The sequence below is a fragment of the Podarcis melisellensis genome (assembly GCF_964234715.1).
Source record: "Podarcis melisellensis genome assembly, chromosome: 5".
Taxonomy (NCBI): domain Eukaryota; kingdom Metazoa; phylum Chordata; class Lepidosauria; order Squamata; family Lacertidae; genus Podarcis; species Podarcis melisellensis.
In genome coordinates, this window is record NC_138537.1 from 35,677,029 (window position 1) to 35,691,906 (window position 14,878).

The 14,878-nt window shown below is 41.8% G+C and overlaps 1 protein-coding gene and 1 long non-coding RNA gene across 8 annotated transcripts in view; one reads left to right on the top strand and one right to left on the bottom strand.

Annotated features, from left to right (window-relative positions):
• Positions 1-3,935: 3,935 nt before the first annotated feature.
• On the bottom strand, positions 3,936-10,786 carry LOC309369643. Its single transcript, XR_014168211.1, has 2 exons — positions 10,412-10,786; positions 3,936-4,030 (listed from the first exon to the last, which is right to left on the bottom strand). It is a non-coding gene; the product is annotated as an uncharacterized lncRNA (long non-coding RNA).
• A 112-nt stretch (positions 10,787-10,898) lies between these two features.
• FARP2 (FERM, ARH/RhoGEF and pleckstrin domain protein 2) overlaps positions 10,899-14,878 on the top strand; it is a 64,322-nt gene continuing 60,342 nt past the window's right edge. For 4 of the 7 annotated variants that reach the window (XR_014168179.1, XR_014168180.1, XM_081910351.1 and 1 more), the window contains exon 1: positions 10,900-11,016. The gene's annotated coding sequence lies outside the window, so the exon portion shown is untranslated. Of the gene's footprint in view, positions 11,017-11,308; positions 11,455-14,878 lie in introns of those variants that run through there. The other 3 variants (XM_081910354.1, XM_081910355.1, XM_081910352.1) reach the window with 2 other exon arrangements.

Sequence of the window (14,878 nt, forward strand, 5' to 3'; positions counted from 1 at the left end):
TGCAGTGATGCTTCTGAATACCAATTGCTGGAAATCACAGGAGGGGAAAGTGCGCTTAAGGGTTTGCCGCAGTTAGAACTGGACTAGATGGGCCTTTGGACTGATCCAGCAGACTCTTGGGTTCACAAGAGAAGTTGAGAAGACACAGTTGATACATCTGAAGTTTAGAGACACAGTTCTATTTTAAATGTTTGCATTCGGTGAAATGCCAGCTTGCTAGATTCCAAGGTCCATTTATGTTCAGAATGGTGTGATCAGTACTTGCAAGGATGCCAACAGGAATTTGGGGGCCAACTATACCGTAAGTTGACTGGGCCCTCTGCTGCAGTATATTATGTTGTATTTGTATGCTTTTTTTGCAAGTGGTGGTAGAAGGCCCAAATCTGGCTACACAGTAAGGTGTCTGACAAGCAGAATGTATTATTTTTATCTGTAAGCTGCCATGAGTCCCTGTCAGAAGCTCCAGCTTCACCCATGGGCTTAAAATACTGAAAGGCAGGAAACAAAGATGCAATCAACAGCAGCAGAAAATAGAATTGTGACATCAGGATATTGACATCAAATTTGGATAAGGATCTGGTCCACCGGCCAAATCAGATTCCCCATCCTGCCTTTACTGCAGTCAAGACCTCTCACTCTCTCGTTTTAACAGTAAATAAAGATGGTAGATTTCACTGGAGGTATCGAGGACAAACTTAAAATGGAAATTAATGGGAGCCTTTCTCAATTACCTTGCCTGGACCTGGGGATCTGCCTAAGCAGGCAGCCCATTAAAGGGTGCATGTTTTGTGATGCTTGAGACTTAAAGGAACACAAATGAAAAACAAGTTTTTCAGAGCGTTTAAACTGTAGCTGATATGACCAATATTTCTGATCCTGCAGCTGGTTCATTGTTCAGTGTTCCTTTATATCTTCCTGCTTCAAAGATCTGTTCTTGTTCAAGCACCCTGACCAAAATTTATGAGGATTTATAATTTTTAGTATCTCATCTGAAAAGTGTTTAGTTTCTAATTTAATATTTTTTAATTATCAAAAGTTGGGGGGAAATTGGCAAAGCTGTGAATTTCAGTGAACTCCGATTGTACAGAATCTCATGACTAAATTAAAAACTATAGAAAATAATTATAGGGCAATCCTGTATCTGCTTCCTGAAAAGTACGCCCCAGTATATGTCGTGGGGCGTAATCCCAAATAAGATACACTAAACTGCAGCCTGAATAAATTAAATATATGATATATAAGAAACAAAGGGTTTTTGCAAAAAAAATCAAAATTGATTTGTGAACTTTAGTTCAGCAATTACATTATCACATACACGTTTATTACTTCTTCATAGATTGTTATATCAAACAGCAGAGAACGCTGAGCATTGCAGAAATGTTGATATCTAAAATAAACCACAGTAATAGCTCTGCAATTACCAACCATATATTGAATCAACAAAAGGGGTGAAAGTCTGCATTGTTTTTAAACCTGGATTATTAGAGCAGAATCTTAAACCTCACAGTTAAATGTTGGTAATCCTACCTACATTTTGTAGTATTGAATTTTCTTTCCATGACCCTTATACCAAATGAGCGAAAAGAGAATGTTTAGAGAGACTCCTTGCTTAAACATGTTTCTCTTTAGTCGATTAAAAGTTTGTTTAGTTTAATCTAGCTACAGATGAGGTAACCTTTTAAAAATTTACCAGCCTTTAAGTAATGGAAAAACTCGCTCCAGGCTTTTCTTTAGAGCTTGAACAATAGTCACAGGGGGAAGCAATTTAGCAGTGGAATCTTTTTTTCCTGTCGTTGGATAAATAATTGCTTATGGCTCATTGGTAGCTTGTACTTTGAACAATGGATACAAATATTTCAGATTCAGCTGGAGGATCTGCCTTCCTCTCCAATCTGGTGTTATATATATATATATATATATATATATATATATATATATATATATATGCAGGTTTTGGTGTCCTCGGGTGTCTTCCCGTGTAAAAGTTGGGGTGTCTAGGCGACGTTTCGACGAGGTCTCACTCGTCATCTTCAGGCTGGTGCTTTCGGCTTCTTGTTACTGGAACAGAGCAGGATCTCAGTGTTTGAGTTCCTATAAATACTGTTGAGGGGGTGTGGTGTATAGCCTCCAATGTTCTGGGCAGAGAGGAAGTTCCCAGGCTAGTGTGCTAGGAACTTCCTCTCTGCCCAGAACATTGGAGGCTATACACCACACCCCCTCAACAGTATTTATAGGAACTCAAACACTGAGATCCTGCTCTGTTCCAGTAACAAGAAGCCGAAAGCACCAGCCTGAAGATGACGAGTGAGACCTCGTCGAAACGTCGCCTAGACACCCCAACTTTTACACCGGAAGACACCCGAGGACACCAAAACCTGCATTCTTGTACCCGTGAAAATCTACGAAAGCATATATATATATATATATATATTTGTTTAGCAGTACTAACTGCATTCAAGGTCACGTAAGCTTATGCTATCTGTTCTTAGTATTATTCTCACAACAGGATTCTCCTTCCCATACATTCTAAAACAACTCACACAATTTTGTGCCAATTTAATATATTTGAACTTGGAGCCAGTGTGCTGCGTGCAGATAAGAATGTAAGCAGGACAAAATGAAGGCAAAAGGCAAGTGTTTTGAGATAAAACAATAAGAAAAAACAACAACTTGCATTGTATTTACTGCTTCAAGTTTGGGAGCCCAAGTAAAGTGATGAAGCAAATATTTGAATATATATAGCTAGAATGCAACAATTTGATTTAAAATTAGAAGTTTTCACTTTGGATTTGTTCTCCCACAGCATGGTGCAAGTTCTGAATATGAACAGTGGATAAGAGTTGAAGCAGCAGCAGCAGCACAACCGGACCCTTTCTTCTGCCCCGGTTGAAACAAAACACATCTGTCCCATATTGAGCTCTACAGCCACAGCCAGCACTGTAGCTCTCCAACTTCACCCCCACAAAGGCGCACTCCTCCATTATCTCCTGAGACAGACAGATGCCAACTAATATAATTTACACTGGTGCCAGAACTCAAATTTAGCTGCACACCTGTACAGTATGTAGGACTTGGGAGTAAACTTCATTGAGTAGAGTGGGACTGAGTAAATGTGAAATACTGTTTGATTCCTCTGGTATCATGCAATCAGGAATCCTTCCCACAAGAGGGCGATACATCATCACATTTTAAAAAGATTTGGTTTGCAACGTCCCCCATTCACATGAGCAACATACCACACTTTGTTGGATGAGCATCGCAGGGACCTCACCTGTTCTCCAAAAAATCTCAAAGATTATAGACAGAGGCTCTGAAGTTGCACCCACAAGCTCCTTTAATACCCCTGGGTGCAATTCAACAGGCCCTAGAGATGTGAATTCATTTAAAGTAGCTAGGTGTTCCTTTACCACCTCTTTTCCTATCTTGGCTGCAGCTTCCTCTTTGCATCATTTATTCTGTTATTACAAAGTAATTTTCTCAGTTTTCTTCACGCAGAGAACCTACTGCATACTTGCTTGTTCCTCCTCTTGCTCCTAACATAGTTGAACCTCTTGCAAGCCTAAGCTCATTGTGAGCTTTGGCTTACTTGATCTTCACCCTTCAACTGTTAGCTACTTGTTTATACTCTTCCTCAGTGATTTCCTCTTTCTTACATTTCTTATACATGCCATTCTTAAATCTCAGCTCTTTAGATGCACCCCACTTTTATTTATTGTTGAAATTGTCTACATTTGTGCCTTCAATATTTCATCTTTAAGAAACTACCAACCATCTTGGACTTCCTTCTCTTTTATTATTTCTGACCATGGGACCTCACCCAGTAGTTCCTTAAGCTTTTTGAAATCAACCTTCTTGAAGTCCAGAGTGCATGTCTGACTACACTCAGTTTTCCTTTGCTTGTGTATCATGAAACACAAGAGGACACAACCACTTCCTCCCAAGGTTCCCAGTACTTCCACTTCATCAGTTCCTCCCTTTTGGTGAGGACCAGGTTCAAGATATATGATCCCCTTGTTGTTTCTTCCACCTTCTGGGAAATGAAATTGTCAGAGATCTGCAGCTGAAGGGCAATATACTACTACTACTACTACTACTACTACTACTAATAATAATAATAATAATAATAATAGAATCTGTTGGCCCTTACATTATTAGCAGAGTTTGAGTTCCAGCAGATATCAGGGTAGTTGAAATCTCCCATGACTACAATATTTATCCTTTTTGAATGTTTGAAAGAGGACAAGATGGTTGGACAGTGTTCTTGAAGCTACCAGCATGAGTTTGACCAAACTGTGGGAGGCAGTGGAAGACAGGAGTGCCTGACGTGCTCTGGTCCATGGGGTCACAAAGAGTCGGACATGACTAAACTGCTAAACAACAGCAACATAATTGAAGTCTTCAGTCTAGCTTGGAGGTCTATCTATAGCAGACACCCACAGTAAGGTCACCGCTGTTTTCCTCTCCTAAAAGTTTTACCCATTTACTATCAATTTGCCTTCCATGCTTCAGGTCTTGGATCTCTTCACAATATACACATCCTTTACATATAATGCTGCTGCTGCTCCCTTTCTGTTTGGTCTATTCCTTTTGAACAAGAGTTGTTTATACATTATTTGCTAGCTTTGTTTTGATCACTTGAGTGGGTCTTTCTGCCTTGTTTTCTTTGCTTCATATTCTGTAAGCTTATTCTTTAGGAAGTAACAAGGCGTTTGAACTTCAAAATTGATGAAAGAGAAGTTGCAGAGCGTATGTATGCGTTTCAACATATATCTGTGCTTAGTGCAGTATATTTGCAGAATGACGTTTTTCTTATAAGAGCTAGCTAAAACAATAAACCTGTTTTATCACCAGTAAGTATAATTAAAATCAGTTAGTTTGCAATAATAGTTATTTTATCAACAATATAACTAAATATGATCACAGTAGTTAAAGGGTTCAAAAGAAAATAATTATGTGCTGCTATAAAAGACATATACTTTTTGAGGCACTGAATAAAAGCAGGTAGGGCTTGTTGGTATCTACACAATACAATTCGAAATAACTTCTTACATGGGCCCTGTTGCTAACTTGCACAGTAAAGGCTTAGAGGACAAGCTATATTTACAGTTAACTATAATATAATGTATGTATATGATATAGGGGGTGTTTCTATCTCTTACATCTTTAAAAATTAAATTTGTTCCTTCATTTCTTGTAGTCTTCCCAAACCCCTTCCCTTTAGTGCTAGCTTCTTATTTATGCATTTGCTTAATTTTCTCACTGATGCTTTCAACTGGTCCCATCCTACTCTTTACAAGCTTGTGTAAAAATAGCCTTATTTTAGCCTTTGCTTTGGTCTAGTATGAAATAAGTTGCAAGGGATGTAATGGATTTGAGAGTCATTGTGACAAGTGTGGGGAACCTTTTTGGGGGGGCTGGCCAGCCTGTCTCCCTTTCTCTAGCCTCCCTATACAGTGGTACCTCGGGTTAAGTACTTAATTCGTTCCAGAGGTCCGTTCTTAACCTGAAACTGTTCTTAACCTGGAGCACCACTTTAGCTAATGGGGCCTCCTGCTGCCGCCATACCACCGGAGCAGTTTCTGTTCTCATCCTGAAGCAAAGTTCTTAACCCGAGGTACTATTTCTGGGTTAGCGGAGTCTGTAACCTGAAGCGTATGTAACCTGAAGCGTATGTAACCCGAGGTACCACTGTACTTCCCCATGGTCCATCACCATGTAATAGACACAGCTCTTCTCATTGTGGGAAAGTTGCTGGCCACCACTGCTGTCAGGGGCTTGGAACAGCTTCCAACAGTGGTACCCACCCAGCCCATTCTCTGTTGCTAGCCCTTCCCTTGAGAAAGACTAGTGGGGGAGATATTTGGTGTTCATGGTAGAAGGTGACATCAATGGTGGCACCCAAGAGACAGAAAGGATAGAACCTTTTTAAATGGAAGATGTGCCTGATTCAGAGACGAAATCAGCTAGCAAGGACTGTGTGGATGAGGAATGGGCAAGAAATAGATTTCAATGTTTGTTTTTATTAAAAGGCCAATGTGGGGGTGAGATATAGAAATATCCGAGGAGCAAGGCTGCAGCCTGTGAGCTTCCCATCCCTGCTCCAAAGAATGGGAACTTGTTTTTAGAATAGACATATTTCTTGTTTTTTAAAAAACCAGTGGCTGCTGGTGCCCTGCAAAAATTTTAGTTTTTCAAGCTTCAGTAATTTGACCTGCCCAGCTCTGCTTGTGCAAACTTCTCCCTGACTAATGGAACAACAAGTTTACAGAGGTTTCTACAAATTTTCCATTCATTTATTTGCAAGCTTGTCTGAAATGGGGTAGGCTTAAGCTAGTAAGACTGGCTGTGCCACTAGGGTGTGTAGGAGTTGGTTCGTGCTACCTATCACTGATAGCCTTTTCCTCTATGAATTTGTCTAAAGCCATCAAAGTGGGTTGCCATGATTACATCTTGCAGTAGATAATTCCACTGTTGTTGTTTTTTAAGAAAATACACTGTGCGCAAAAATCCTTCCTCTTGTCTGTCCTGAATCTCCCATTATTCAGCTTCATTAAATGATCCCAGGTTCTAATATTTCTCTTTATTTATATTTCTCTCTCAGGTCAAAGCAAACTGAAAAAGGACAGAAGACATTCCAACATCAAGCTGAGAGTACAGGCATCAAGCCTCTGCCTCACACAAGGAAGAGTGGCACTTCTTGATATGCAAATTATTCAAATGCTGGCAAGGCATTGCCCTATGGCACCTTGAGAACTACAGAGAACCACTGCAGGCACTGATGCTTCTTGTATACAGAGTGAACACTTGCCACTTTAGTCAATTGCACCTTTGCCACTGAAGGCTGTTGTGGTTAGTAGCACAGTTGTGTGGGTGCCATAGGTCCTCAGTTCATTCTCTGTGCCCTGTATCAAAGAGTCCTCAAGTCATAGACAGACTGAGCAAATTCGGCCATAAATCTTTCCCTCTCATGCTAGACAGACAGACAGACAGAGACACACAAGGGTGTTGCTTTAAATACCACCACACCCTTCCTCAGTGTGGACCATGTGGTGGTGGACCACGTGGTATGCAAAATTTAGACTTTTGTTCTTGGCCATTCATCAAGAACATAGAGCTGCTGTGATGGGGAGAGGAAGCTTTCACCACAAGTAGGACATCTGCACATGGGTCCTTAGAAAATGCTAAATTGGACATTTTGAGTGCAAGTAACATAAACCTCAGTAATTTTTGATTATACTCTTTTAAGTTCAGAAAACTACATTGGTTCATGTGGGCAGAAGGCCAAAGGGCAGTCTCTCTCAAACAGCACAAATGACAGGGTGTTAGCACTTCTAAGGAATTCTGCTTCTCTCAAATGTTCATGTTCCTCCCTCACTTTCTAATGGTTGCTGTTGTCTTTCCACCCACTAATACAATTTAGATCCTAAACTTCAGTTTTAAAGGGAACGATACTAAACTCATGATACAAACTGAAGTAAAATTAAACTTGGCCCACTACATTGTTGACCCACCAAGCTGAATACAGCTCATTAAATTTATGTACTGTGACCCACCAGGGGCCTGAAAAAGTATGCTACTGCTAAAACAGGGGACATTATCAAACCTGGCAGGCCACAGTACATATCAAATAGGCTGCATTTGGCTAGGTGTGTCCCAAGCTATGCAGGCCTGCCCTAGACAGTGACCTTGACACTTAAGAAGGTTTACTACATTAGCTACTGTATCAGTCAGGAAATGCAGACACAAAGCCAGGCAAGAGAGTCTCATTTATTTGATGTGGGAGGTGGGAGCAAGCACTTAAATTGATACTAGAATTATAATTCATTCTGGGCAAGGAAAATAATTAAAAACAAATGTCACCTTAGTGTTTTAATCACCTTGGTGTTTTAACATTCATTAGCAATGACACTGGGAGCTAAGGTGAGATTGTCTTACTCAGCAATTGGACAGAACAGAGCTTGCATGTTTTCCCTTACTCTATTGTAAGTTAAAGGTTTAGATAGTTTAGGGTTGTTGTTTTTTTAAAAAAATGGAAGCTGTAATGATATATGGGTGAGTCTGGATTATCCCATCTGATGCAACCACCAAACTCCTATGATCCTTGAACAAAAACGAATCACCGGATCTGGATGGAATCCACCTGAGCATTCTAAAAAGACTTCTAACAAATCTTCTAACAATCTTCTAACAAAATCTGTAACTCGCCCCAAAGCTTGGCATCCATGACAGAGAACTGAAAGCAGTCTATGTGGCACCAGTGTTTAAAACAGGTTGGTTCTATAAAGTTACAGGCCCATTAGGTTAACATTTGTTAAAGATAAAATTATTGATCATACTTAATAGTAAGACTTGCTGTAGAATCAACATGGCATGGCTTCTACAAAGCTCTGCCTCACTATCCTTTTAGAGCTCTTTGAGAGTCTTCACAAGGATGTGGATAGGGGAAATTTGGTAAAAATTATATACTTGGACTCTCAAAAGGCTTTGACTAGAACTCTTGTCAAAAATTCATAATTCAAAAGGACTCCCTGTAATCGCTGAACAGCTGATCAGTAATTTCAGCAAGCCTTTTTGCAGTCCATCTGCAGATGCAGTTTGGATTCAAACCGTACCTGTAAATGGGCAAAGAAAGGCTCACTGACAGTGGATATAGTAGTAATGGTTCTATATAGATAGCTATAAGCAATCTCCTCTCAGTTTAGATACTACGTGTTATAAATACAAGTTGTATGAGAACAATAGCATTAGAGGGCTATTCATGTCCTGCTTGTGCACTACCTGTAGGCATCTTGTTGGCCAGTGTGGGAAACAGGATGCTGTACTAGACAGGTCTTTTGATTTGATTCAGCAGTCCTTTTATGTTGTGTGTCAAAACTGGCAGAAGACAAAACCCCTAAACAAAGCCATCTATTGTTTTAGAAGTTGTTCACTGTCTTTTTGGCACCCTAACCCACTGATACCAGTATAGTGCATTCCAGATGCTGTGGACTATCACTTCCACTGGCCTCGTCTCCCACAGCCAAGTCAGGGAAGATAGATGTTATAGACTAAAATATATGGAGGACACCTGCCCTAAACATCTGATAGACGCCTCTAAAAGTTAACATCATGCATTGGTTTATATAAGCTTTACTAGCTAATTAACAATTAAAATAAGATACATTTGTAAGAATAATTTGAATTGCAAACTTATTTGGTCTGGACTTATTATTACATAATACATGTGAAAGATGGCAATCTTGACATCATATCTGAAGTGTGTTGATAGAACCTGATTGTTTCCATTTGTATATGTATATGTAAATATGGGTCACCAAGTTTTTTCTCTGATTTAAAAAAGAGCCCAGCTTTTAATAGAATTTTGTATATTAAGTGTTTGGATAAAATGCTCATCATTGTACCTCTTCAGAAAAGGAACAAAAATAGTACAATACACACTTGTTTCATTAGATCTGGGATTTCTGTCCCTTCTTCCCCAACACACATTGAGCAACACACTTCAAAACATGATAATAACTCTTTAGCACTATCAGGAACATATAGAGCAAGCTTTAAACAAATATATCAAGCCACCACCCTTGAAAAGTACATATTGCGTATGCAAAAGGATTATGGAAACATGTTGTCAGAGACACTTAGGGGAAAGGGATAGTCATTCACAACAGGAAGAATGTTCCACATTATTTTGAATGATAAGTATTATTTTCCCTAGCTTATCAGTTAGGTATGGGTTGATGCATTACCTAGGATCAAACTACAAAGCTAGGCTCCTGTAAACCCACTTGTTCCACAAACTCCTCCTCTTAATCTTCCTCTACAACTAAATTGAAGGGCTGATCCAAGCTGTCATTTGTCCCATGTCAAACACGTTTTTAATATGAAATAATTGTGAAGAAAGGTCCTTGCATTTTCCATTTACAGGAGCATTATACCCCCCTGTAAATACTGAGAAAGAAAACTGGGTATAAGGATCATCATACCCTGCTTGATCTAATCAAGGAAGGCAATTATTTCCGATGACGTTCACGATTTTAATTTAAAGCGGTTTTTGAATTCCTCCCGCAAGTTGCGTGTAAAACTCTACTGACGCTACATAAAAACTGCCAATGCTTTTCAACTTCTCTTCGGCTTTGAGTGCGCAGTTGTGAAAGACAAAAGCGCAACTTCACATACGTTTGCCGTCTCAAGTTTTTGAACGTATGGGTGGGCCATGCATTACAGCAAACACGTTTGAGACTTCCCGAGTTTTATTTTTGTTTTCTTTTGCATCAGCTGCGAAGAGAGGCGTCGTGTCTGATTTTTTTTTTTAGTTTAGTTTTGTTTTACTCCACACCTCATTCTCCCCACCCCACCCCCCACATCCTCAAGAGCTTCAGGCATCTGGGGAGTGGCTGCCGTGACTTTCCCTTACACGTAAAGAAGCTTGGCAGGAAAATCTCGTCGCTTTCACCGGTTCAACCCGATCCAGCTTCGCACTGACGAGCGAGGTGTGGTTGCGGAGACAGAAATGGCAGTTGGGCCGGAGAAGGGCTCCCGTGGGGTCGAGCGCGGAGGCGGTTATGGGGCAGCCTCTGACCGAGCCAGTCAGGAGAGAGGTCCTTCGCTTGGCCCCATTACTCCTCAGTGCCCTTATTATGGTGGCGCCTGTGGCAGTTTAATAGCCTCCGGTAAAAGCTGTTAACTCCGCCGCCGCGCCTCGCTCGCTTTTCTTCCTTCGAGCCACCCGTAGCCGGGAGTGAAGAGCCCCGCCCAGTAAGCAGGTCCCGCCCACCGCCGAGGCTGCTGACTCGGGGCTCGCGGAAGAGGGCCGTTGGAGCCCTGCCTGAGGAACTCCGCGGCAGCCAATGAGAGAGGCGCTTCTGGCGCGAGGGGGTGGCGGCGATGGCGCCGGCCTCCTGAGGGGTGGATGGGGAGGGCGGAGGGAAGCCGAGGAGGCGCGCGAGAGCGGGGAAGTGGGCGCGCAGCTGAGGCGGCTGCGTCTCGCGGTGCGGTCGTCGACTGAGATGTCGGTCTGAGGTGAGAGCGGGGCTGCGGGGAAGGGAGGAGAAGAAGCGAGCGAGGGAAGGGCGCATTCCTCGCCCGGGAGCCGTCGAAGTCGAGGCTGGGCGCCTCCTACCCTCTCTTCGGAGTTGCTTAGAGTGGGGGGGGGCGCTACCTCAGCAGCCCCCTTTTCCCGCTTCGGTTTGCCGCCGCCAGCCTCTCTCGGCGGCTTCGTGGCCCGAGGGGACTCGGAAGCTGCGGGGTAGGGGGAGGTCAGTCCGTCGGGGGCGGGAGGGGCGTGAATTCAGCGGCAGAAAACACGACCTTTGCCCGGGAGAGAAACACGGCCGCGTCCCTCATCCCCCGCGGGGCGCGGCAGGGCAAGGACGAGCAGCGCAGAGTCCCTTTCCGAGAGGCGTTGAAGGAACGGTTTTCGGTGGCTGCTGTCCGGTTGCCTCGCCCGACTCAAACCTGGTGTGTTACAAGTGGGCTGTGTAATTCTGAGATATGCAGGAGGGCATCCTTAAGTGTGTTGCAGTTCTGCATGCTTTTAGAACTTCTTGTTGCCTTCCCGTCCCAGTTTGAGCTCTGTTCCTAAATATGAGACGCGGCTCTTCCCCCCGATCGCGTTTTTTTTAACACCACCTGGCGCATGCTGCTCTCATTATGGTTGATTTGGTGCAAATAACGTCAGTTTTTCCAAGACGTTGGTTTCAAAGGGTATACTTGAGGGTTCCTCCCCCCTCCACTTCTAGAAGGCTTGTAGAGTACTTACTTACACACTACTTTCAAAGGACGGTAATTAGGTGGCCATATGCTCACATAGTTGTTTCTAATTATTTATGCAACCCAGCCTTTGATAGCGTTTAGCTCTAATGAGGAGCCTACGTGCCTTATGCTTTGGAGTTTTGCAAAAAAAATAATGCTCGCAGACCCCACCCTACAGACTTGGTACAAGCTTCCCCATGAAACCTCCTGGTACCTTACTGTGTGTGCCATTATTTATACTCCAGCTGTGGCCAGTGTGCAGACACACAATGATAAATACTTACGTGTGCAATCATTATACTAACTAGATTCTCTACATGTGAATTTCAGAGTTACCGTAAGTCAGCTATATGGAGATGTCTTCCTGAAAATCTGCTGTATGTGAAACTTCCTGAAAGGATTGTTCAGGCTGCAGCTTCTCTGGCATCTAGTTTCATAGTGTGAAAATGGAATTAAAAGGAAAATATTACAAAAATAAATATCTAATAGTATAAGATGATAGGTGTACTGATCCAGTTCCTGTTTTGCTGCATTGATCTTCTGTTTGGATCAATTCTCTGTATGGCTTGTAAGTGTCTCAAAATGGCCTGATACAGTGGTACCTCAGGTTACATATGCTTCAGGTTACATATACTTCAGGTTACAGACTCCGCTAACCCACAAATAGCACCTTGGGTTAATAACTTTGCTTCAGGATGAGAACAGAAATCATACTCCAGCGGCGTGGCAGCTGCAGGAGGCCCCATTAGCTAAAGTGGTGCTTCAGGTTAAGAACAGTTTCAGGTTAAGTACGGACCTCCGGAACGAATTAAATACTTAACCCGAGGTACCACTGTACTTGGAAATCCCCTTTCTGCCAAGTTATTTTAGTCTAGTAAATTATATCTCTTGTAGACATTTAGTTATATTGTAGTAGACTTCATGCAGTTGATCCAAGGCCACCTCTGCCCCATTTCAGAGCCTATTGCCAGCTACTGCCAGCAGGAACACTGCCAGCTGTAGAACTACACCCACAGAGCTTTCAGCAGGTGCGCCAGAAGCCTCTGTGGAGGAGGTTTCTCGCCGACTAGTGAAGCCCTTTGCTGGTAGGAAGGCATCTCTGAAGTTCTAACCCCCTCAAGGTTATGGATTGGGGAGTTAGTGTTGTTCCATCCATTGAGTGGGTTTGGTTTGATTTTTAACTGGAGTCTTTTATCATTTGTATAATTGGGACTTCAGTTAGGTAGTACTGCTGTGGTAAAGCTTATGTATGTCCAAATTTGCATTTGCAGCTGTATCAGCGACACACATGGATTTTTCTTGTAAGCTTGGGAGAATAGTAGATTCTGTATACAGTATTTGTTACAGTATCCTTTGATAACTTTTTGTGTTTGATAATGTTTTGCAACAATTGTGTTTCCCCCCCTGAATGGAGGATATGAGGATTAATATTCATCCTAACCCATTCTGGGCTTTCTATTGTTGATAAAGAATGCATTTTCATTTACAATTGCTGTCTTGCCACATATTTCTGATACAATGCCTGAAAAGCTATCTTTCATCTAGGGTACTCCTCTTGTGCTGCTGCTTATCCCCAAGTCTCATGCAAGGCAGGCACAAAAAGGTTTATGTCAGTTATTGCTGAGGTTTGGGCAGCAACAGTTAACACTTAGCTTTTCTGAGGATGGAAATTTACAAGCATACCATGCTATTTATATCTAACAGTTTATTTTAGCTAAAGTACTTTGATTCTATTCTAGCTATTGATTTGGAATGTTGTATTAGCCTGTTCTTTCTTAGGAGGTTTAGGGCAGGTAGTAGTTAAATACACATACTAAAAATACGTTTGTTTGAAAAAGAGACACTAAAGCTCACCCATCACAACTCCATTTGCAATCCCCTTGTCCAAATAAATAAATGTGTCTGTTGTTTCCAGAAGATAGACCTGGACTTAATGGATTACATCCAAAGAAGCCTGCCTGATTGTGCAATAGGATTTTCTTACTTCACACACAACCTGTAGACCCCTGCCCCCACCTGCTCTAGAGTGTTCCCAGAAGATATACCTGGACTTAATGGGTAGTCCCCAGTTCAGCCCCAAAATCTGCTCTAGGGGGTTTTATTAACTGGAACAGATTTGGGGGGCTCTTGGGAGACTTCAGGGGGGAAGAGAAGAGGAAGTCCTGTTGCATAAGTGGAAGTCTGCTTGCGCAGTGTTGGATGTCTCTCAGTAAAGCTCTGGAAGAAGGGAACTAATAAAGGCAAGGAAATGCTTTTGTTGGTTTGTTTAACATAATTTATATGATGCTTGAGTGTAAAAAAAATCCTTTAAGTGGTTTACAAAAATAAGTTACTGAAAGTGCCTTTCTACTCATGCACCAAGAAATAGCTCACAGTTGAACACAGAAATTATGACTGGACAAACCTCAATGTTTGAATCAACCTAGTGTATATTACTGCTTGCTTCAGAACTCACACTGCATTAATTGGTTACAATATGCTCACTGTTCTATTGTTTCAGTTATACTGAATGGACAACTAAAACTGGCATTCCTCACTTGCCTGTTGCAAGCTACTGGTCTTCTAAATTAAGCAGAATTAGAGATTTTGTCTGTGAAGTAGCAAACTTGCAACAGTTGAGAGAGCTTATATTTGGCTTTCAGTTCTGGAAAGCTATACCCAGAGCAATCTTTGCAAATGTTATGGGTTTCTGATATTGATTGGCTTAAGCTTGGAAGGTGGGAGTTTCATTGGGAGGGAGGTTTGGAAGTACTCATAATCTGCCATATTCATAAGTTGTTGGCTAATTGTTTAGATGGCATAATTAACTTGTTATGCTACTATCTGGCATAAGCTAACACAAAATGCAGTATGCTGTAATGAATATGTTTCATGCTTTGACAGTTCCATATATTTATTCGAGTTGCTATGCAGCCTCACTACTAAAAATGGAAGGTTTTATCTGTTTTAGATTTTTTTGTTTCTGTCTTTCCCTCTTTAGTACGTACCCACTTGCTGCATCATTCTTGCACCCATATTAATCCTGGATTATGGGCAGGTTGAATCTCCCTGATTCCTCACTTTGCCCCTACTTCAATCCAGGGGTGGTTTAGGAAGGTTCCACTTTCAAATCCATCAAAGCCCACTTAAC